This window comes from Arachis ipaensis, chromosome B3, assembly GCF_059453495.1.
Source record: "Arachis ipaensis isolate K30076 ecotype BB chromosome B3, ASM5945349v1, whole genome shotgun sequence".
Taxonomy (NCBI): Eukaryota; Viridiplantae; Streptophyta; class Magnoliopsida; order Fabales; family Fabaceae; genus Arachis; species Arachis ipaensis.
Genome location: NC_142438.1, coordinates 100,855,325 through 100,879,034, shown reverse-complemented (window position 1 = coordinate 100,879,034; position 23,710 = coordinate 100,855,325). Strand labels below are relative to the sequence as shown.

At 37.7% G+C, this 23,710-nt stretch overlaps 2 non-coding genes across 2 annotated transcripts; one reads left to right on the top strand and one right to left on the bottom strand.

Moving 5' to 3' along the window:
* Positions 1–11,199: 11,199 nt before the first annotated feature.
* LOC148571786 (small nucleolar RNA R71) lies at positions 11,200–11,307 on the bottom strand. The gene has a single exon (XR_015908689.1). It is a non-coding gene; the product is annotated as a small nucleolar RNA R71 (small nucleolar RNA).
* An 8,043-nt stretch (positions 11,308–19,350) lies between these two features.
* Positions 19,351–19,458, top strand: LOC148571785 (small nucleolar RNA R71). The gene has a single exon (XR_015908253.1). It is a non-coding gene; the product is annotated as a small nucleolar RNA R71 (small nucleolar RNA).
* The last annotated feature ends 4,252 nt before the right edge of the window (positions 19,459–23,710 follow it).

The window sequence follows — 23,710 nt, the reverse complement described above, 5'->3', positions numbered from 1 at the left end:
TTTTGAAATTAATTTTGAAAAAGATGTGATTGAAATTTATTTTGAAAAAGATTTGAAAAAGAAATTTAAAAAGATTTGATTTTGAAAATTAAAGTTGATTACTTGACTAACAAGAAACAAAAAGATAGTATTTTAAAATTTAAAGATTGAACTTTTCTTACTAGGCAAGTAACAAACTTAAAATTTTTGAATCAATCACATTAATTGTTAGCATTAATTTTGAAAATATGAAATAGAAATAAGAAAAAGATTTTGAAAATAAATTTTGAAATTTTCGAAAATATTAAGAAGAAAATTGAAAAAGATTTGATTTTTGAAAAAGATTTGAAAAAGATAGAATTTTTAAATTGAAAATTTGACTTGACTCATAAGAAACAACTAAATTTTAAAAGTTTTGAAAAAGTCAACTCAAGTTTTCGAAATTTATGAGTGAAATAAGGGAAAGATATTTTTTTTATTTTTGAATTTTTAATGATGAGAGAGAAAAACAATAAAAAGACTCAATGCATGAAAGTTTTGGATCAAAACAAATGATGCATGCAAGAACACTATGAATGTCAAGATGAACACCAAGAACTTATTTTTGAAAATTTTGAAGAAAATAAGAACATGCAAGACACCAAACTTAGAAATTTTTAGTTTTTAGATACTATGAATGCAAGAATGCATATGAAAAATAAGATGCAACACACAACAAGAAAATATGAAGATCAAGCAAGAGGATTCATCAAGAACAACTTGAAGATCATGAAGAATGCAATGCATGAATTTTTGAAAAATGCAAGAAAGAGATAAACATGCAATTGACACCAAACTTAAAAATTGACTCTAGACTCAAATAAGAAACATCAAATTTTTGGTTTTTATGATTTTATAAAATTTTTTTTATATTTTTCGAAAATTATTTTGGAAAGGAAAATAAGGATTTCAAAATTTTTAATAAGAATTCCAGGATTCTTGCAATGTTAGTCTAAAGCTCCAGTCTAGGAATTAGACATGGCTTACTAGCCAGCCAAGCTTTCAGTGAAAGCTCCGGTCCAAAACACTAGACATGGCCAATGGCCAGCCAAGCTTCAGCATACATAGTTCAAGCATGTGAAGAAGAAGCCTCAGTCCAAAAGAATTTAGACATGGCTTTACAGCCAGCCAGGATTCAACATTTCCCATGAAATTCCATAATTCATTCTTAAAAATTCTGAAGAACATAGAATAATTTATTTTTAATTTTTTTTTGAAAATTTTTCGAAAATAAAAGAATAATAACAAAAACTTGAAATTAAAATAAAATTACCTAATTTGAGCAACAAGATGAACCGTCAGTTGTCCAAACTCGAACAATCCCCGGCAACGGCGCCAAAAACTTGGTGCACGAAGTTGTGATCATCAACAATGGCGCCAAAGACTTGGTGCTCTCAAACGTGAATCACACTTTGTCACAACTTCGCACAACTAACCAGCAAGTGCACTGGGTCGTCCAAGTAATAAACCTTACGTGAGTAAGGGTCGATCCCACGGAGATTGTCGGCCTGAAGCAAGCTATGGTCACCTTGTAAATCTCAGTCAGGCGGAATCAAATGGTTTTAGAGATTCAATAATTAAACGATAAATAAAACGTAAAATAAAGATAGAGATACTTATGTAATTCATTGGTGAGAATTTTAGATAAGCGTATAGAGATGCTTTTGTTCCTCCTGAACCTCTGCTTTCCTGCTGTCTTCATCCAATCCTTCATACTCCTTTCCATGGCAAGCTGTATGTTGGGCATCACCGTTGTCAATGGCTACATCCCGTCCTCTCAGTGAAAATGGTCCAATGTGCTGTCACTGCATGGCTAATCATCTGTCGGTTCTCGATCATACTGGAATAGGATTTAGTGCTCCTTTTGCGTCTGTCACTACGCCCAGCACTCGCGAGTTTAAAGCTCGTCACAGCCATCCCTTCCCAGATCCTACTCGGAATACCACAGACAAGGTTTAGACTTTCCGAATCTCAGGAATGGCCATCCATGGATTCTAACTTATACCACGAAGATAATAATATCTCGGACTCGGTCCCTTGTATTAGATACCTAAGAGATACTCATTTTATCTCATCTTCATGTAGAACGGAAGTGGTTGTCAGGCACGCGTTCATAGGTGAGAATGGTGATGAGCGTCACATAATCATCACATTCATCTTGTTCTTGGATGTGAATGAATATCTTAGAATAGGAATAAGCTTGAATTGAATAGAAAAACAATAGTACTTTGCATTAATTCATGAGGAACAGCAGAGCTCCACACCTTAATCTATGGTGTGTAGAAACTCTACCGTTGAAAATACATAAGTGATAATGGTCCAGGCATGGCCGAATGGCCAGCCCCCATAAAGGTCTAAGATAACATAAAACTGATCAAAGATGTCTAATACAATAGTAAAAGGTCCTATTTATATCAGACTAGTTACTAGGGTTTACAGAAATGAGTAATTGATCCAGAAATCCACTTCTGGGGCCCACTTGGTGTGTGCTTGGGCTGAGCATTGAGCTTTACACGTGTAGAGGCTTCTCTTGGAGTTGAACGCCAGTTTGTAACCTGTTTCTGGCGTTTAACTCCACTTTGCAACCTGTTTCTGGCGTTTAACTCCAGAATAGGGCAGGAAGCTGGCGTTGAACGCCAGTTTGCGTCATCTAAACTCGGGCAAAGTATGGACTATTATATATTGCTGGAAAGCCCTGGATGTCTACTTTCCAACGCAATTGAGGCGCGCCATTTGGAGTTCTGTAGGTCCAGAAAATCCACTTTGTGTGCAGGGAGGTCAGAATCTAACAACATCTGCAGTCCTTCTTCAACCTCTGAATCTGATTTTTGCTCAAGTCCCTCAATTTCAGCCAGAAAATACCTGAAATCACAGAAAAATACACAAACTCATAGTAAAGTCCAGTAATGTGATTTTTATTTTGAAAACTAATAGAAATATACAAAAAACTAACTAAATCATACTAAAAACTATGTAAAAATAATGCCAAAAAGCGTATAGATTATCCGCTCATCAGTGGGTGATTGTCACGGGTCACCCCTTCATTTTGACTTAACTGAATTAAGTACGAGAGTATATCTTGGAGAAGAAGTAAGCGTGAATTGAAAGAGAAACAATAGTACTTGCATTATATCATGAAGAACAACAGAGCTCCACACCTTAGAAACTCCACCATAGAAAGTGATCAAAAGATACGAATACAATAGTAAAAAGTTCTATTTATACTAAATTAGTTACTAGGGATTACAGAAAATAAGTAACTAAGTGCAGATAGTGTAGAAATCTACTTCTGGGACCCACTTGGTATGTGCTTGGACTGAGCATTGAAGCTTTCACGTGCATAGGCCATTCTTGGAGTTAAACGCCAGCTTGGGTGCCAGTTTGGGCGTTTAACTCCAGTTTTGGTGCTAGTTCTGGCGTTTTACTCCAGAAAAGGGTATTTGGTGGGCGTTTGAATGCCAGTTTGGGCCATCAAATCTCGGGCAGAGTATAGACTATTACACATTGTTGGAAAGCCCAAGATGTCTACTTTCCAACGCAATTGGGTTTCTGAAGCTCCAGAAAATCTACTTCGAGTGCAGAAGGGTCAGAATCCAACAGCATCTGCAGTCCTTTTTCAGCCTCTGAATCAGATTTTTGCTCAGGTCCTTCAATTTCAGCCAGAAAATACCTAAAATTACAGAAAAACACACAAACTCATAGTAAAGTTAAGAAATGTGATTTTTGCATAAAAACTAATAAAAATATAGTAAAAAGTAACTAAAACATACTAAAAACTATGTAAAAACAATGCCAAAAAGGGTATAAATTATCCGCTCATCACAACACCAAACTTAAATTGTTGCTTGTCCCCAAGCAACTAAAAATAAAATAGGATAAAAAGAAAAGAATATAAAATAAATTTCAAAAATATCAATGAATATTAGTTTCAATTAGATGAGCGAGACTAGTAGCTTTTTGCTTCTGAACAGTTTTGGCATCTCACTTCATCCTTTGAAGTTCAGAATGATTGGCATCCATAGGAAATCAGAATTCAGATAGTGTTATTGATTCTCCTAGTTCAGTATGTCGATTCTTGAACACAGCTACTTTATGAGTCTTGGCCGTGACCCTAAGCATTTTGTTTTCCAGTATTATCACTGGATACATAAATGCCACAAACACATAACTGGGTGAACCTTTTCAGATTGTGACTCAGCTTTGCTAGAGTCCCCAGTTAGAGGTGTCCAGAGCTCTTAAGCACACTCTTTTTGCTTTGGACCATGACTTTAACCACTCAGTCTCAAGTGTTTCACTTGACACCTTCACGCCACAAGCACATGGTTAGGGACAGCTTGATTTAGCCGCTTAGGTCAAGATTTTATTCCTTTGGGCCCTCCTATCCATTAATGCTCAAAGCCTTGGATCCTTTTTAGCCTTGCCTTTTGGTTTAAAGGGTTATTGGCTTTTTCTGCTTGCTTTTTCTTTTTCTTTCTTTATTTTCTTTATTTTTCGCATTTTTTCCACAAGCTTTGTGTTTTTCACTGCTTTTTCTTGCTTCAAGAATCAATTTTATGATTTTTCATATTATCAATAACATTTCTCCTTTTTTCATTATTCTTTCAAGAGCCAATAATTTTAACATTCATAAACTTCACTATAAAAAATATGCACTATTCAAGCATTCATTCAAGAAACAGAAAGTATTGCCACCACATCAAAATAATTAACTAATTTCAAGATAGAATTCAAAACTCATGTACTTCTTTTTCTTTTTCAGAAAACATTTTTCATTTAAGAAAGGTGAAGGATTCATGGAGTTATTCATAGCTTTAAGACATAGACACTAGACACTAATGATCATGTAATAAGGACACAAACATAGACAAAACATAAAGCATAAAAACCGAAAAACAGAAAAATAAGAACAAGGAAATTAAAGAACGGGTCCACCTTAGTGACGACGGCTAGTTCTTCCTCTTGAAGATCTTATGGAGTGCTTTAGCTTCTCAATATCTCTTCCTTGCCTTTGTTGCTCCTCCCTCATGGCCTTTTGGTCCTCTCTGATTTCATGGAGGATAATGGAGTGCTCTTGGTGCTCCATCCTTAGTTTCTCCATGTTGGAACTCAATTCTCCTAAAGAAGTGTTGAGTTGCTCCCAATAGTTGTGTGGAGGAAAATTCATCCCTTGAGGCATCTCAGGGATTTCTTGATGAGGGGCTTCCTCATGCTCTTATTGAGGTCTATGAGTGGGCTCTCTTGTTTGCTCCATCCTCTTTTTAGCGATGGGCTTGTCCTCTTCAATGAGGATGTCTTTCTCTATGACAATTCCAGCTGAATTGCATATGTTACAGATGAGATGAGGGAAGGCTAACCTTGCAAAAGTGGAGGGCTTATCTGCCACCTTGTAGAGTTCTAGAGGTATGATCTCATGAACTTCTACTTCCTCTCCATTCATGATACTATGGATCATGATAGCTACAATAGACCGCTTGCTAGTAGGAATGATAGAGCATTGGATGAACTCCAACCATCCCCTAGCCACGGGTTTGAGGTCAAGCCTTCTCAGTTGAACCGGCTTACCTTTGGAGTCTTTCTTCCATTGAGCTCCTTTCATACGGATGTTCATGAGAACTTGGTCCAACCTTTGATCAAAGATGACCCTTCTAGTGAAAGGATGAGGATCTCCTTGCATTATTGGCAAGTTGAATGCCAACCTTATATTTTCCGGACTAAAATCCAAGTAATTCCCCCAAACCATTGTGAGCCAATTCTTTGGGTTCGGTTTCACACTTTGATCATGGTACTTAGTGATCCATGCATTAGCATAGAACTCTTGAACCATTAAGATTCTGACTTGTTGGATGGGGTTTGTGAGAGCTTCCCAACCTCTTCTTCGAATCTCACGTCAGATCTCCGGATATTCATTCTTTTTGAGCGTGAAGGGGACTTCGGGGATCACCCTTTTCTTGGCCACAACTTCATAGAAGTGGTCTTGATGGACCTTTGAGATGAATCTCTCCATCTTCCATGACTCAGAGGTGGAAGCAATTGCCTTCCCTTTCCTCTTTCTAGAGGTTTCTCTGGCCTTAGGTGTCATTAATGGTTATATAAAAATAAAAAGCAGAGCTTTTTCCCACACCAAACTTAAAAGGTTTGCTCATCCTCGAGCAAAAGAAGAAAGGAAGGAGTAGAAGAAGAAGAAATGGAGGAGATGGAGGAGTGTGTTGGTTTCGGCCAAGGGAGTTTGAGTGTTTATGAAGTGTGAAGTTGAAGGTGGTAAGGAGGGGTATTTATAGGGTAAGAGAGAGAGGGAATTCGTGTAAGGGGGGTTGGGTTTGGGAGGGAAATGTTTTGAATTTGAATGGTGAGGTAGGTGGGGTTTTATGATGGATGGATGTGAGTGGTGAAGAGATTATGGGAAAGAGGGTAGGACTTGATAGGTGAATTGTATTTGGGGAAGAGGTATTGATGTGATTGGTCAAGGGTATTTGGGGAAGAGTATTATGGAGAGGTGAGAGAGTGAGTTGGGGTAGATAGGGATCCTGTGAGGTCCACAGATCCTGAGGTGTCAAGGAATTCTGCTCCCTGCACTTTTCGGGCATTTAAACGCCCTCTGTGTGCCATTTCTGGCATTTAACACCAACTCTGCTACCTTTTCGGTGTTTAACACCCATCAGACACCCTTTTCTGGCGTTAAACGCCAGTCTGTCTGCCAAATCTGGCGTTTAACGCCAGTCTGGCTGCCAATTCTGGTGTTTAACAGCCAGAATGCTGCCAGACTGGGCGTTAAATGCCAGAATTGGCAGACAGACTGGCGCCAGACTGGGCGTTAAACACGCATTCTGCTATCCTTACTGGCGTTTAAACGCCAGTAAGCCTGTCCTCCAGGGTGTTCTATTTTTGATGCTGTTTTTTATTTTGCTTTAATTCTGTAGCTGTTTTTATGACTTCACATGATCATCAACCTAAAGAAAACATAAAATAACAATGGAAAACAAATGTCTATAAAATTAAATAACATTGGGTTGCCTCCCAATAAGTGCTTCTTTAATGTTAATAGCTTGACAGTGAGCTCTTAGAGAGCTTGACAGAGACTCAGAGCTTAATGGTGGCCTCCCAACACCAAACTTAGAAGTTGAGTGTGGGGGCTCTCTGTATTGAGAGAAGCTTTTCATGTTTTGATAAGCGGATAATTTATACGCTTTTTGGCATTGTTTTTAGTATGTTTTTAGTAGAATCTAGTTACTTTTAGGGATGTTTTCATTATTTTTTATGTTAAATTCACATTTCTGGACTTTACTATGAGTTTGTGTGTTTTTCTATGATTTCAGGTATTTTCTGGCTGAAATTGAGGGACTTGAGCAAAAATCAGATTCAGAGGTTGAAGAAGGACTGCTGATGCTGTTGGATTCTGACCTCCCTGCACTTAAAATGGATTTTCTGGAGCTACAAAACTCAAAATGGCGCGCTTCCAATTGCGTTGGAAAATAGACATCCAGGGCTTTCCAGAAATATATAATAGTTCATACTTTGTCCAAGTTTAGAAGATTCAAATTGGCGTTCAACGCCAGCTCTCTGCCCAATTTTGGCGTCCAGCGCCAGAAACAAGTTGCAAAGTGGAGTTCAACGCCCAAAATGGCACAAAAGCTGGCGTTCAACTCCAAGAATGACCTCTCCACGTGTAGACTTCAAGCTCAGCCCAAGCACACACCAAGTGGGCCCCGGAAGTGGATTTATGCATCATTTACTTACTTCTGTAAATCCTAGTAGCTAGTTTATTATAAATAGGACTTTTTACTACTGTATTAGACATCTTTGGATCATCTTTGGATTATATTTTGATCTATTGATCACGTTTTGGGGGCTGGCCATTTGGCCATGCCTGGACCTTTCACTTATGTATTTTCAACGGTAGAGTTTCTACACTCCATAGATTAAGGTGTGGAGCTCTGCTATTCCTCAAAGATTAATGCAAAGTACTACTATTTTTCTATTCAACTCAACTTATTCCGCTTCTAAGATATTCATTTTCACTTCAACCTGAATGTGATGAACGTGACAATCATCATCATTCCCTATGAACGCATGCCTGACAACCACTTCCGTTCTACCTTCGATTGAATGATTATCTCTTGGATCTCTTAATCAGAATCTTCGTGGTATAAGCTAGATTGATGGCGGCATTCATGAGAGTCCGGAAAGTCTAAACCTTGTTTGTGGTATTCCTAGTAGGACTCTGGGATTGAATGACTGTGACGAACTTCAAACTCGCAATTGCTGGGCGTAGTGACAGACGCAAAAGGAGGGTGAATCCTATTCCAGTATGATCGAGAACCTCAGATGATTAGCCGTGTTGTGACAGAGCATTTGGACCATTTTCACAAGAGGTTGGGATGTAGCCATTGACAACGGTGATGTCCTTACATAAAGCCAGCCATGGAAAGGAGTAGGATTGATTGGATGAAGGCAGCAGGAAAGCAGAGGTTCAGAGGAACGAAAGCATCTCTATGCGCTTATCTGAAATTCTCACCAATGATTTACATAAGTATTTCTATCCTTCTTTTATTATTTATTTTCGAAAACTCCATAACTATTTTAAATCCGCCTGACTGAGATTTACAAGGTGACCATAGCTTGCTTCAAGCCGACAATCTCCGTGGGATCGACCCTTACTCACGTAAGGTTTATTACTTGGACGACCCAGTGCACTTGCTGGTTAGTTGTATCGAAGTTGTGACAAATTATGAATTGAGATTAGAGCACCAAGTTTTTGGAGCCATTACCAGAGATCACAATTTCGTGCACCATGTTTTTGGCGCCGTTGCCGGGGATTGTTCGAGTTTGAACAACTGACGGTTCATCTTGTTGCTCAGATTAGGTAATTTTCTTTTTGTTTTCTTTTCAAAAATTTTTCAAAAATCTTTCAAAAAAATTTCTCACCTGTTTTTGAAAAAAATTTTCATAAAAATGTTTTCAAAAATATATTTTTCTTCAGAATTTTTAAGAATGAATTCTAGCATTTCATGAAGCATGTTTAAGCCTGGCTGGCTGTAAAGCCATGCCTAATTTCTTTGGATAGGGTATGTCAGGCGTGTCATGTCTGAGTTACATACTAAAGCTTGGCTGGCTATTAAGCCATGCCTAACCCTTTGATTGGAGCTTTAGACTAAAGAGCATAAGATTCCTGGAATTCATATTAAAAATTTTGGAAGCCTTATTTTTTTCTTTTTCAAAATGATTTTCAAAAAAATTAATAGAAAATACAAAAAAATCATAAAATCATAAAAATAAAAATAGTTCATGTTTCTTGTTTGAGTCTTGAGTCAGATTTAAAGTTTGGTGTCAATTGCATATTCATCTTGCATTTTTCGAAATTTCATGCATTCATAGTGTTCTTCATGATCTTCAAGTTGTTCTTGGTAAGTCTTCTTGTTTGATCTTGATGTTTTCATGTTTTGTGTCTTTTCTTGTTTTTCATGTGCATTTTTGCATCCATAGAGTCTAAACATGAAAGATTTCTAAGTTTGGTGTCTTGCATGTTTTCTTTGCATATAAAAAAATTTTCAAAAATAAGTTCTTGATGTTCATCTTGACATTCAAAGTGTTCTTGGTGTTCATCTTGACATTCATAGCATTCTTGCATGCATTCATTGTTTTGATCCAAAATTTTCATGCATTGCATCATTTTCATGTTTCTCTCTCTCATCATAAAAATTCAAAAATAAAAAAAATATCTTTCCCTTTTTCTTCTCATAAATTCGAAAATTTGAGTTGACTTTTTCAAAACTTTTTAAAATCTAGTTATTTTTATGAGTCAAATCAAATTTTCAATTTAAAAATCTTATCTTTTTCAAAGTCTTTTTCAAAAATCAAATCTTTTTCATTTTTCTTATTTATTTTCAAAAATTTTAAAAATATTTTTCAAAAATATTTTTCTTATCTTTTTCACATAATTTTCGAAAATAACATCACCAATTAATGTTTTGATTCAAAAATTTCAAGTTTGTTACTTGCTTGTTAAGAAAGATTCAAACTTTGAGTTCTAGAATCATATCTCGTGATTTCTTATGAATCAAGTCATTAATTGTGATTTTAAAAATCAAATCTTTTTCAAAACTAATTTCAATCACATCTTTTCAAAAATATCTTCTTATCTTATCTTTTTCAAAAATTTGATTTCAAAATACCTTTTCTAACTTCCTAACTTCTTATCTTTTCAAAATTTGTTTCAACTAACTAACTAAATTTTTGTTTGTTTCTTATCTTTTTCAAAACTACCTAACTAACTCTCTCTCTCTAATTTTCTAAAATATCTTCCCTGTTTTTCAAAAATTCTTTTTAATTAACTAATTATTTTAATTTTTGATTTTAATTTTCGAAAACTACTAACCTTTTTCAAAAACTATTTTCAAAAATCACTAACTCTTTTTCAAAAAAAAAAAAAATTATTTTCGAAATTTTTCCTCTCTCATCTTATTCTATTTATTTATTCATCCACTAACATCTCCTCCTCACATCACTCACCAAAAATCTGAACTCCCTCTCTCTCTCTCTGAGTTCAGATTTTCTTCTTCTTTTCTTCTACTCACATAGGGACCTCTATACTGTGGTAAAAAGGATCCCTATTATTATTATTATTATTATTTTTCTGGCCCTCTTTTTCATATGAGCAGGAGCAATGACAAGAATATTCTTGTTGAAGTAGATCCAGAATCTGAAAGGACTTTGAAGAGGAAACTAAGAGAAGCTAAATTACAACAATCCAGAGATAACCTTTCAGAAATTTTCGAACATGAGGAGGAGATGGCAGCCGAAAATAATAATAATGCAAGGAGGATGCTTGGTGACTTTACTACACCTAATTCCAATTTACATGGAAGAAGCATCTCCATTCCTGCCATTGGAGCAAACAACTTTGAGCTGAAACCTCAATTAGTTTCTCTGATGCAGCAGAACTACAAGTTTCATGGACTTCCATCTGAAGATCCTTTTCAGTTCTTAACTGAATTCTTGCAGATATGTGATACTGTTAAGACTAATGGAGTAGATCCTGAAGTCTACAGGCTCATGCTTTTCCCTTTTGCTGTAAGAGACAGAGCTAGAGTGTGGTTGGACTCTAAACCCAAAGACAGCCTGAACTCTTGGGATAAGCTGGTCACGGCTTTCTTAGCCAAGTTTTTTCCTCCTCAAAAGCTGAGCAAGCTTAGAGTGGATGTTCAAACCTTCAGACAGAAAGAAGGTGAATCCCTCTATGAAGCTTGGGAAAGATACAAGCAGCTGACCAAAAAGTGTCCTTCTGACATGCTTTCAGAATGGACCATCCTGGATATATTCTATGATGGTTTATCTGAGCTATCAAAGATGTCATTGGATACTTCTGCAGGTGGATCCATTCACCTAAAGAAAACACCTGCAGAAGCTCAAGAAATCATTGACATGGTTGCTAATAACCAGTTCATGTACACTTCTGAGAGGAATCCTGTGAGTAATGGGACGCCTATGAAGAAGGGAGTTCTTGAAATTGATACTCTGAATGCCATATTGGCTCAGAACAAAATATTGACTCAGCAAGTCAATATGATTTCTCAGAGTCTGAATGGAATGCAAGCTGCATCCAACAATACTCAAGAGGCATCTTCTGAAGAAGAAGCTTATGATCCTGAAAACCCTGCAATAGCAGAGGTAAATTATATGGGTGAACCTTATGGAAACACCTATAACCCATCATGGAGAAATCATCCAAATTTCTCATGGAAGGATCAAAAGCCTCAACAAGGCTTTAATAATGGTGGAAGAAACAGGTTTAACAATAGTAAACCTTTTCCATCATCCACTCAGCAACAGACAGAGAACTCTGAACAAAATACTTCTAATTTAGCAAACTTAGTCTCTGATCTATCTAAGGCCACTGTGAGTTTCATGAATGAAACAAGGTCTTCCATTAGAAATTTGGAAGCACAAGTGGGCCAGCTGAGTAAAAGGATCACTGAAATCCCTCCTAGTACTCTCCCAAGCAATACAGAAGAAAATCCAAAAGGAGAGTGCAAGGCCATTGAATTAATTACCATGGCCGAACCTGTAAGGGTGGGAGAGGACGTGAATCCCAGTGAGGAAGACCTCCTGGGACGCCCAGTGATCAATAAGGAGCTTCCCTCTGAGGAACCAAAAGAATCTGAGGCTCAACTAGAGACCATAGAGATTCCATTAAACCTCCTTATGCCATTCATGAGCTCTGATGAGTATTCCTCTTCTGAAGAGAATGAGGATGTCACTGATGAGCAAGTCACCAAGTACCTTGGTGCAATCATGAAGCTGAATGCCAAATTATTTGGCATTGAAACTTGGGAAGATGAACCTCCCTTGTTCACTAATGAACTAAGTGATCTGGATCCACTGACATTGCCTCAGAAGAGACAGGATCCTGGAAAGTTCATAATACCTTGTACCATAGGCACCATGATCTTTAAGGCTCTGTGTGACCTTGGTTCAGGAATAAACCTCATGCCCCTCTCTGTAATAGAGAAACTGGAAATCTTTGGGGTGCAAGCTACTAAAATATCATTAGAGATGGCAGACAATTCAAGAAAACAGGCTTATGGACAAGTAGAGGACGTGTTAGTAAAGGTTGAAGGCCTTTACATCCCTACTGATTTCATAGTCCTAGATACTGGGAAGGATGAGGATGAATCCATCATCCTAGGAAGACCTTTCCTAGCCACAGCAAGAGCTGTGATTGATGTGGACAGAGGAGGATTGATCCTTCAAATAAATGAGGACAACCTTGTGTTTACAACTCAAGGAACTCTCTCTGCATCCATGGAGAGGAAGCATAAAAAGCTTCTCTCAAAGCAGAGTCAAACAAAGCCCCCACAGTCAAACTCTGAGTTTGGTGTTGGGAGGCCACAACCAAACTCTAAGTTTGGTGTCAAACCCCCATATCCAAACTCTAAGTTTGGTGTTGGGAGGTCTCAACAAAGCTCTGCACATCTGTGAGGCTCCATGAGAGCCCACTGTCAAGCTATTGACATTAAAGAAGCGCTTGTTGGGAGGCAACCCAATGTTTATTTATCTAATTTTCATTGTTTTTTCATGTTTTATTAGGTTCATGATCATGTGGTGTCACAAAATAAATATAAAAATTGAAAACGAAATCAAAAACAGCAGAAGAAAAATCACACCCTAGAGGAAGACCTTACTGGCGTTTAAACGCCAGTAAGAAGCATGTTTTGGGCGTTCAACGCCAAAACAGAGCATGGTTCTGGCGTTGAATGCCAGAAATGGGCAGCAGCTGGGCGTTTGAACGCCAGAAATGCACCCTGGAGAAGAGCTGGCACTGAACGCCCAGAACAAGCACCAATCTGGCGCTGAACGCCCAGAGTTGTGTGCAAGGGCATTCTGCATGCCTAATTGGGTGCAAGGTTGTAAATCCTTGAACACCTCAGGATTTGTGGACCCCACAGGATCACCTCAGGATCTGTGGACCCCACAGGATCCCCACCTACCTCCACTTACTTCTTCTCACCCCTCTTTCACACAATCCCATAAAGACTCTTCCCCAAAACCCTTCACCAATCACCTCAATCTCTCTTCCCCATCACCTCTTCACCACTCACATCCATCCACTCTTCCCCATAAACCTACCTCAAAAACTCCACCTACCTTCAAAATTCAAAATCAATTTCCCACCCAAACCCACCCTAAATGGCCGAACTTACCCTCCCTCCCTTCCCTATATATAACCCTCCATTCTTCCTCATTTTCACACAACACAACCCTCTTTTCTCTTCTTGGCCAAAACACACCTCCCCCCTCCTCTCCATATTTTTTTCTTCTTCTTCATCTATTCTTTCTTCTCTTGCTCGAGGGTGAGCAAAATTCTAAGTTTGGTGTGGTAAAAGCATAAGCTTTTTGTTTTTCCATTACCATTGATGGCACTCAAGACCGGAGAATCCTTTAGAAAAGGGAAAGGGAAGACAAAAGCTTCCACCTCCGAGTTATGGGAGATGGAAAGGTTCATCTCCAAAGCTCATCAAGACCACTTCTATGATGTTGTGGCCAAGAAGAAGGTGATCCCCGAGGTCCCTTTCAAACTCAAGAAAAATGAGTATCCGGAGATCCAACATGAAATCCAAAGAAGAGGTTGGGAAGTTCTAACAAACCCCATCCAACAAGTCGGCATCCTAATGGTTCAAGAGTTCTATGCCAATGCATGGATCACTAGGAACCATGATCAAAGTAAGAACCCGAATCCAAAGAATTATGTTACAATGGTTCGGGGGAAATACTTAGATTTTAGTCCGGAGAATCTGAGGTTGGCGTTTAACTTGCCTATGATGCAAGGAGATGAGTGCCCCTACACTAGAAGGGTCAACTTTAATCAAAGGTTGGACCAAGTCTTCATGGACATATGTGTGGAAGGAGCTCAATGGAAGATTGACTCCAAAGGCAAGCCGGTTCAACTAAGAAGACTGGACCTCAAGCCTGTGGCTAGAGGATGGTTGGAGTTCATCCAACGCTCCATCATTCCCACTAGAAACCGATCTGAAGTTACTGTGGATCGGGCCATCATGATCCATAGCATCATGATTGGAGAGGAAGTAGAAGTTCATGAAGTCATCTCCCTTGAATTCTACAAAATAGCTGAAAAGCCCTCCCCTGGGGCAAGGCTAGCTTTTCCTCATCTTATTTCCCATCTATGTTACTCAGCTGGAGCTTTCATAGAAGGAGACATTCACATTGAGGAAGAGAAGCCCATCACTAAGAAAAAGATGGAGCAAGCAAGAGAGCCATTCATGGAGCTCAAGAGGCGCAGGAAGCTCATCACCATGAGATCCCGGAGATGCCTCAAATGCATTTTCCTCCACAAAATTATTGGGAACAAATCAACACCTCCCTAGGAGAATTAAGTTCCAACATGGGACAACTAAGGGTGGAACATCAAGAGCACTCCATCATCCTTCATGAAATAAGAGAAGATCAAAAAGCAATGAGGGAGGAGCAACAAAGACAAGGAAGAGACATAGAAGAGCTCAAGGACATCATTGGTTCCTCAAGAAGAAAACGTCACCATCACTAAGGTGGACTCATTCCTTGTTCTTACATTCTCTATTTTTCGTTTTCTTTATGTTAAGTGCTTATCTATGTTTGTGTCTTCATTACATGATCATTAGTAGTTAGTAACTTTGTCTTAAAGTTATGAATGTCCTGTGAATCCATCACCTCTCTTAAATGAAAAATGTTTTAATTCAAAAGAATAAGAAGTACATGAGTTTTGAATTTATCCTTGAACTTAGTTTAATTATATTGATGTGGTGACAATGCTTCTTGTTTTCTGAATGAATGCTTGAACAGTGCATATGTCTTTTGAAGTTGTTGTTTATGAATGTTAAATATGTTGGCTCTTGAAAGAATGATGATAAGGAGACACGTTATTTGATAATCTGAAAAATCATGAAAATGATTCTTGAAGCAAGAAAAAGCAGCAAAGAACAAAGATTGCAGAAAAAAAAAATAGGCGAAAAAAAAAATAGAAAGAAAAAAGAAAAAGCAAGCAGAAAAAGCCAAAAGCTCTTAAAACCAAGAGGCAAGAGCAAAAAGCCAATAACCCTTAAAACCAAAAGGCAAGGGCAAATAAAAAGGATCCCAAGGCTTTGAGCATCAAGGGATAGGAGGGCCTAAAGGAATAAAATCCTGGTCTAAGCGGCTAAACCAAGCTGTCCCTAACCATGTGCTTGCGGCGTGAAGGTGTCAAGTGAAAACTTGAGACTGAGCGGTTAAAGTCAAGGTCCAAAGCAAAAAAAGAGTGTGCTTAAGAACCCTGGACACCTCTAATTGGGGACTTTAGCAAAGCTGAGTCACAATCTGAAAAGGTTCACCCAATTATGTGTCTGTGGCATTTAAGTATCCGGTGGTAATATTGGAAAACAAAGTGCTTAGGGCCACGGCCAAGACTCATAAAATAGCTGTGTTCAAGAATCATCATACTGAACTAGGAGAATCAATAACATTATCTGAACTCTGAGTTCCTATAGATGCCAATCATTCTGAACCTCAATGGATAGAGTGAGATGCCAAAACTATTCCAGAGGCAAAAAGCTACAAGTCCCGCTCATCTGATTGGAGCTATGTTTCATTGATAGTTTGAAATTTATAGTATATTCTCTTCTTTTTATCCTATTTGATTTTCAGTTGCTTGGGGACAAGCAACAATTTAAGTTTGGTGTTGTGATGAGCGGATAATTTATACGCTTTTTGGCATTATTTTTAGTATGTTTTTAGTAGAATCTAGTTACTTTTAGGGATGTTTTCATTAGTTTTTATGTTAAATTCACATTTCTGGACTTTACTATGAGTTTTTGTGTTTTTCTGTGATTTCAGGTATTTTCTGGCTGAAATTGAGGGACTTGAGCAAAAATCAGATTCAGAGGTTGAAGAAGGACTGCTGATGCTGTTGGATTCTGACCTCCCTGCACTCAAAATGGATTTTCTGGAGCTACATAACTCAAAATGGCGCGCTTCTAATTGCGTTGGAAAGTCGACATCCAGGGCTTTCTAGAAATATATAATAGTCCATACTTTGCCCAGGTTTAGAGGACGCAAACTGGCGTTCAACGCCAGCTCTCTGCCCTATTCTGGCATCCAGCGCCAGAAACAAGTTGGCGTTCAACTCCAAGAATGACCTCTCCACGTGTAGACTTCAAGCTCAGCCCAAGCACACACCAAGTGGGCCCTGGAAGTAGATTTATGCATCATTTACTTATTTCTGTAAACCTTAGTAGCTAGTTTATTATAAATAGGACTTTTTACTACTGTATTAGACATCTTTGGATCATCTTTGGATTATATTTTGATCTATTGATCACATTTTGGGGGCTGGCCATTCGGCCATGCCTAGACCTTTCACTTATGTATTTTCAACGGTAGAGTTTCTACACTCCATAGATTAAGGTGTGGAGCTCTGCTGTTCCTCAAAGATTAATGCAAAGTACTACTGTTTTTCTATTCAACTCAACTTATTCCGCTTCTAAGATATTCATTCGCACTTCAACCTGAATGTGATGAACGTGACAATCATCATCATTCCCTATGAACGCGTGCCTGACAACCACTTCTGTTCTACCTTCGATTGAATGATTATCTCTTGGATCTATTAATCAAAATCTTCGTTGTATAAGCTAGATTGATGGCGGCATTCATGAGAGTCCGGAAAGTCTAAACCTTGTTTGTGGTATTCCGAGTAGGACTCTGGGATTGAATGACTGTGACAAACTTCAAACTCGCGATTGCTGGGCGTAGTGACAGACGCAAAAGGAGGGTGAATCCTATTCCAGTATGATCGAGAACCTCAGATGATTAGCCGTGCTGTGACAGAGCATTTGGACCATTTTCACAAGAGGATGGGATGTAGCCATTGACAACGGTGATGCCCTTACATAAAGCCAGCCATGGAAAGGAGTAGGATTGATTGGATGAAGGCAGTAGGAAAGCAGAGGTTCAGAGGAACGAAATCATCTCTATGCGCTTATCTGAAATTCTCACCAATGATTTACATAAGTATTTCTATCCTTCTTTTATTATTTATTTTTGAAAACTCCATAACTATTTTATATCCGCCTGACTGAGATTTACAAGGTGACCATAGCTTGCTTCAAGCCGACAATCTCCGTGGGATCGACCCTTACTCACGTAAGGTTTATTACTTGGACGACCCAGTGCACTTGCTGGTTAGTTGTATCGAAGTTGTGACAAATTATGAATTGAGATTAGAGCACCATGTTTTTGGAGCCATTACCAGAGATCACAATTTCGTGCACCATGTTTCCTCTCCATGGTTACAGAAGAAGATCCTTGAGCCTTAAACACAAGGTAGTCCTCATTCAATTGAAGGACTAACTCTCCTCTGTCCACATCAATCACAGCCCTTGCTGTGGCTAGGAAGGGTCTTCCAAGGATGATGGATTCATCCTCATCCTTCCCAGTGTCTAGGATTATGAAGTCAGCAGGGATGTATAGGCCTTCAACCTTCACTAAGACATCCTCTACAAGTCTATAAGCCTATTTTATTGATTTGTCTGCCATTTCTAATGAGATTCTTACAGCAAGTACCTCAAAGATCCCTAGTTTCTCCATTACAGAGAGTGGCATGAGGTTTATTCCTGACCCCAGGTCACACAGAGCCTTCTCAAAGGTCATGGTGCCTATGGTACAAGGGATTAAGAACTTTTCAGGATCTGGTTTCTTCTGAGGTAATTTCAGTTGAACCAAAGCATTCAGTTCATTGATGAGCAATGGAGGTTCATCCTCCCAAGTCTCATTACCAAATAACTTGGCATTCAACTTCATGATTGCTCCTAGATACTGAAAAACTTACTCTTCAACAATATCTTCATCTTCTTCAGAGGAAGAATATTCATCAGAGCTCATAAATGGCAACAGTAAGTTCAGTGGAATCTTTATGGTCTCTATGTGAGCCTCAGATTCCTTTGGTTCCTCATTAGGGAACTCCTTAGTGGTCAGTGGACGTCCATTGAGGTCTTCCTCACTGGAAATCACTGCCTCTTCCTCCTCTATAGGTTCGGCCACTTTGGGTATATTAATGGCCTTGCACTCTCTCTTTGGATTCCCTTCTGTGTTGCGTGGGAGAGTACTAGGAGGAGTTTCAGTAACTCTTTTACTCAGCTGACCCACTTGTGCCTCCAAATTTCTGATGGAGGACCTTGTTTCAGTCATGAAACTGAGAGTGGTCTTAGATAGATCAGAGACTATGGTTGCTAAGTCAGAGAGGCTCTGCTTAGAATTCTCTGTCTGTTGCTCAGAAGATGATGGAAAAGGCTTGCTATTGCCAATCCTATTTCTCCCACCATTATTATTATTGACGCCTTGTTAAGGCTTCTGTTGATCCTTCCATGAGAAATTAGGATGATTCCTCCATGAAGGATTATAAGTGTTTCCATAGGATTCTCCCATGTAATTCACCTCTTCCATTGCAGGATTCTCAGGGTCATATGCTTCTCCTTCAGAGGAGGCTTCTTTAGTACTGCCAGATGCAGCTTGCATTCCAGTCAGATTCTGAGAAATCATATTGACTTGCTGAGTCAATATTTTATTCTGAACCAATATGGCATTCAGAGTATCAATCTCAAGAACTCATTTCTTCTGAGTCATCCCATTATTCACAGGATTTCTTTCAGAAGTGTACATGAACTGGTTATTTGCAACCATCTCAATGAGTTCCTGGGCTTCTGTAGGTGTTTTCTTTAGATGAATAGATCCATCAGTAGAGTGGTCCAATGACATCTTGGACAATTCAGATAGATCATCATAGAATATACATAAGATGCTCCATTCTGAAAGCATGTCAGAAGGACACCTTCTGATCAATTGCTTGTATCTTTCCCAAGCTTCATAGAGGGATTCACCTTCCTTCTGTATGAAGGTTTGGACTTCCACTCTAAGCTTGCTCAACATTTGAGGTGGAAAGAATTTGGCCAAGAAAGTATTGACCAACTTTTCCCAAGAGTTCAGGCTTTCTTTAGGTTGTGAGTCCAACTATATCCTAGCTCTGTCTCTTACAGCAAAGGGGAAAAGCATAAGTCTGTAGACCTCGGGATTAACCCCATTGGTCTTAACAGTGTCACAGATTTGCAAGAATTCAGCTAAGAATTGATGAGGATCTTCCAATGGAAGTCCATGAAACTTGCAATTCTGCTGCATTAGAGAAACTAATTGAGGCTTAAGCTCAAAGTTGTTTGCTCCAATTGCCGGAATTGAGATGCTTCTTCCATAGAAGTTAGAAGTTGGTACAGTAAAGTCACCAAGCACCTTCCTTGCATCTCCACCATTGTTATTGGGTTTGGCTGCCATAGCTACTTCTTTTTCGAAAATTTCTGTAAGGTCCTCTCCAGAGTGTTGTGTTTTAGCTTCTCTTAGCTTCCTCTTCAGAGTCCTTTCAGGTTCAGGATCAGCTTCAACAAGAATGTTCTTATCCTTATTCCTGCTCATATGAAAAAAAAGAGAACAAAGAGAGAAGAGGAATCCTCTATGTCACAGTATAGAGATTCCTTTATGTGTCAGAGGAAAATAAGAATAGAATGAAGAAGGAAGAAGAAGAAATTCGAACACAGAGAGAGAGAGAGGGTTCGAATTATTAGATGAAGAAAAGTGTTAGTAAATAAATAAATAAATGGAAAGAGATGAGAGAGAGAGAGAGAGTATTCGAATATTAATTAAAATAAAATAAAAATATTTTTTTATTTTAATTATTAGTTAGAATTCGAAATTTAAGAAAAGAAATAAAATAAAATTAGAATTTAAAACAATTAGTTAATTAAAAAGAATTTTGAAAAAGTGGTTAGTGATTTTCGAAAATTAGAGAGAGAAAAGTAGTTAGGTGGTTTTGAAAAAGATAAGAAATAGTAAACTTTTTAAAATTAAAACAAACAAATCAAGTGGTAGATTGAAAAAATTTGAAAATAAATTTTGAAAAGATAAGAAGTTAGAAAAAGATTTTGATATTAAGTTGTGAAAAAGATATGATTGAAATTTATTTTGAAAAAGATTTGAAAAAGAAATTTAAAAAGATTTGATTTTGAAAATTAAAGTTGATGACTTGACTAACAAGAAACTAAAAGATATGATTCTAGAATTTAAAGGTTGAACCTTTCTTAACAAGAAAGTAACAAACTTGAAATTTTTGAATCGAAACATTAATTATTAGTAAAGTTTTCGAAAATGTGAAATAAAAATAAGAAAAATATTTTTTTTAAAATTTATTTAAGAAATTCGAAAATATTAAGAAGAAAAATGAGAAAGATTTGATTTTTTTGAAAAAAGATTTGAAAAGATAAAATTTTTAAATTGAAATTTTGACTTGACTAACAAGAAATAACTAAATTTAAAATTTTTGACTAAATCAACCTAAAATTTCGAAATTTTTGAGTAAAATAAGGAGAGATATTATTTTTTATTTTTTTTGAATTAATGAAGAAAGAGAAAAATAACAAAATGACACAAAACATAAAAATTTAAGATCAAAACAACTAATGCATGCAAGAACACTTTGAATGTCAACATGAACACCAATAACACTTTGAAGATCATGATGAACATCAAGAACATATTTTTGAAAACTTTTAAGTAAAGAAACACATGCAAGACACCAAACTTAGAAATTTTTAATGTTTAGATACTATAAATTCAAAAATGCATATGAAAAACAACAAAAAACACAAAACAAGAAAAGTTAAAGATCAAACAAGGAAAATCATCAAGAACAACTTGAAGATCAAGAAGAACACAATGCATATGTTTTCGAAAATTTAAGAAAGATTAAAACATGCAATTGACACCAAACTTAAAATTTGACAGAAGACTCAAACAAGAAACACAAATTTTTTTTTGGTTTTATGATTTTATTAAATTTTTTTTGTATTTTTCGAAATTATTTTGGAAAAATAAAATAAAGAAATTCAAAATTTTTAATAAGAATTCCAGGATTCGTGCAATGTTAGTCTAAAGCTCCGGTCCAAAAGAATTAGACATGGCCAAATGGCCAGCCAAGCTTTAACATAACAAATACAGACATGTCCTTTCTACAATGGAAAGTGAAAACCTCGGTCCAAAAGATTAGACATGGCTTAATAGCCAGCCAGGCTTTAACATATCTCATTAAGCTCTAGAATTCATTCTTAAAAACTCTGAAGAACAATTTTTTTTTGTTTTTTTGAAAATAAAAATAAAAGGCTTAAACATAAAATAAAATTACCTAATCTAAGCAACAAGATAAACCGTCAGTTGTCCAAATTCGAACAATTCCAGGCAACGGCGCCAAAAACTTGGTGCACGAAATTATGATTCACACTTTTCACAACTCCGCACAACTAACCAGCAAGTGCACTGGGTCGTCCAAGTAATACCTTACGTGAGTAAGGGTCGATCCCACGAAGATTGTCGGCTTGAAGCAGGCTATGGTCATCTTGTAAATCTTAGTCAGGCGGATTCATATGGTTATGAGGTTTTGATAATTAAAAGATAAATAAAACATAAAATAAAATAAAGATAGTTATGTGATTCATTGGTGGGAATTTCAGATAAGCGTTTGGCGATGCTTTGTTGCTTCTGAACCTCTGCTTTCCTATTGTCTTCTTCCAACCAAGCGTGATCCCTTCCATGGCAAGCTGTATGATCCTCTCGGATGAAAAATACCAGGTACGGTTTCCGAACGGCTAATCAACTGTCGAATTTCTCGTCTCGGATGAAAAATACCAGGTACAGCTACCGCACGGCTAATCATCTGTCGGTTCTCACTAGCGTCGGAATAGGATCTCTCTATCCTTTTGCACACTATCACTGCGCCCAACATTCGCAAGTTTGAAGCTCGTCACAGTCATCCCTTCCCAGATGCTACTCGGAATACCACAAACAAGGTTTAGACTTTCCGGATCTCAGGAATGCTGCCAATTGTTCTAGCCTATACCACGAAGATCCTAATCTCACGGACTCAGTCCGTGGATTAGAGACCCAAGAGAATATACTCTGACTGTCATCCAATGACTACGTTGAACATCATGTAGACCGCTTGTGGTTGTCAGGCACGCGGATCTTGGCTAAGCGAGTAACGAAGATAGTGGGTGATTGTCACGGGTCACCCCTTCATTATGACTTAACTGAATTAAGTACGAGAGTATATCTTGGAGAAGAAGTAAGTGTGAATTGAAAGAAAAACAATAGTACTTGCATTAATTCATGAAGAACAGCAGAGCTCCGCACCTTAATCTATGAGGTGTAGAAATGCCACCGTAAAAAATACATAAGAGAAAAAGGTCTAGGCATGGCCGAATGGCCAGCCTCTCCAATGTAACAGGAACGTCTCAAAAGTGATCAATAGATACGAATACAATAGTAAAAAGTGCTATTTATACTAAACTAGTTACTAGGGATTACAGAAAATAAGTAACTAAGTGCAGATAGTGTAGAAATCCACTTCTGGGGCCCACTTGGTTTGTGCTTGGGCTGAGCATTGAAGCTTTCACGTGCATAGGCCATTCTTGGAGTTAAACGCCAGCTTGGGTGCCAGTTTGGGCGTTTAACTCCAGTTCTGGTGCCAGTTCTGGCGTTTTACTCCAGAAAAGGGTCTTTGGTGGGCATTTGAACGCCAGTTTGGGCCATCAAATCTCGGGCAAAGTATGGACTATTATACATTGTTGGAAAGCCCAAGATGTCTACTTTCCATCTCAATTGAGACCGCACCAATTGGGTCTCTGTAGCTCTAGAAAATCCACTTCGAGTGTAGGAGGGTCAGAATCCAACAACATCTGCAGTCCTTTCTCAGCCTCTGAATCAGATATTTGCTCAGGTCCCTCAATTTCAGCCAGAAAATACCTGAAATTACAGAAAAATACACAAATTCATAGTAAAGTCCAGAAATGTGATTTTTTCATAAAAACTAATAAAAATATAATAAAAAGTAACCAAAACATACTAAAAACTTTGTAAAAACGATGCCAAAAAGGGTATAAATTATCCGCTCATCATGTTAGCACTCTATTCGCTCAAGTGTTTAGGGTTGATTTACTCAATTCTCCCCTAATCATGCTTTTCAAGATTTGTTTTTCTTCTAACAATCAACATTTATTCCATGCATGCATACAAGTATTATGAGGTCTTATTCATCGGTTGTAATGGGGCTAGGGTCAAGGTAGGATACATATTT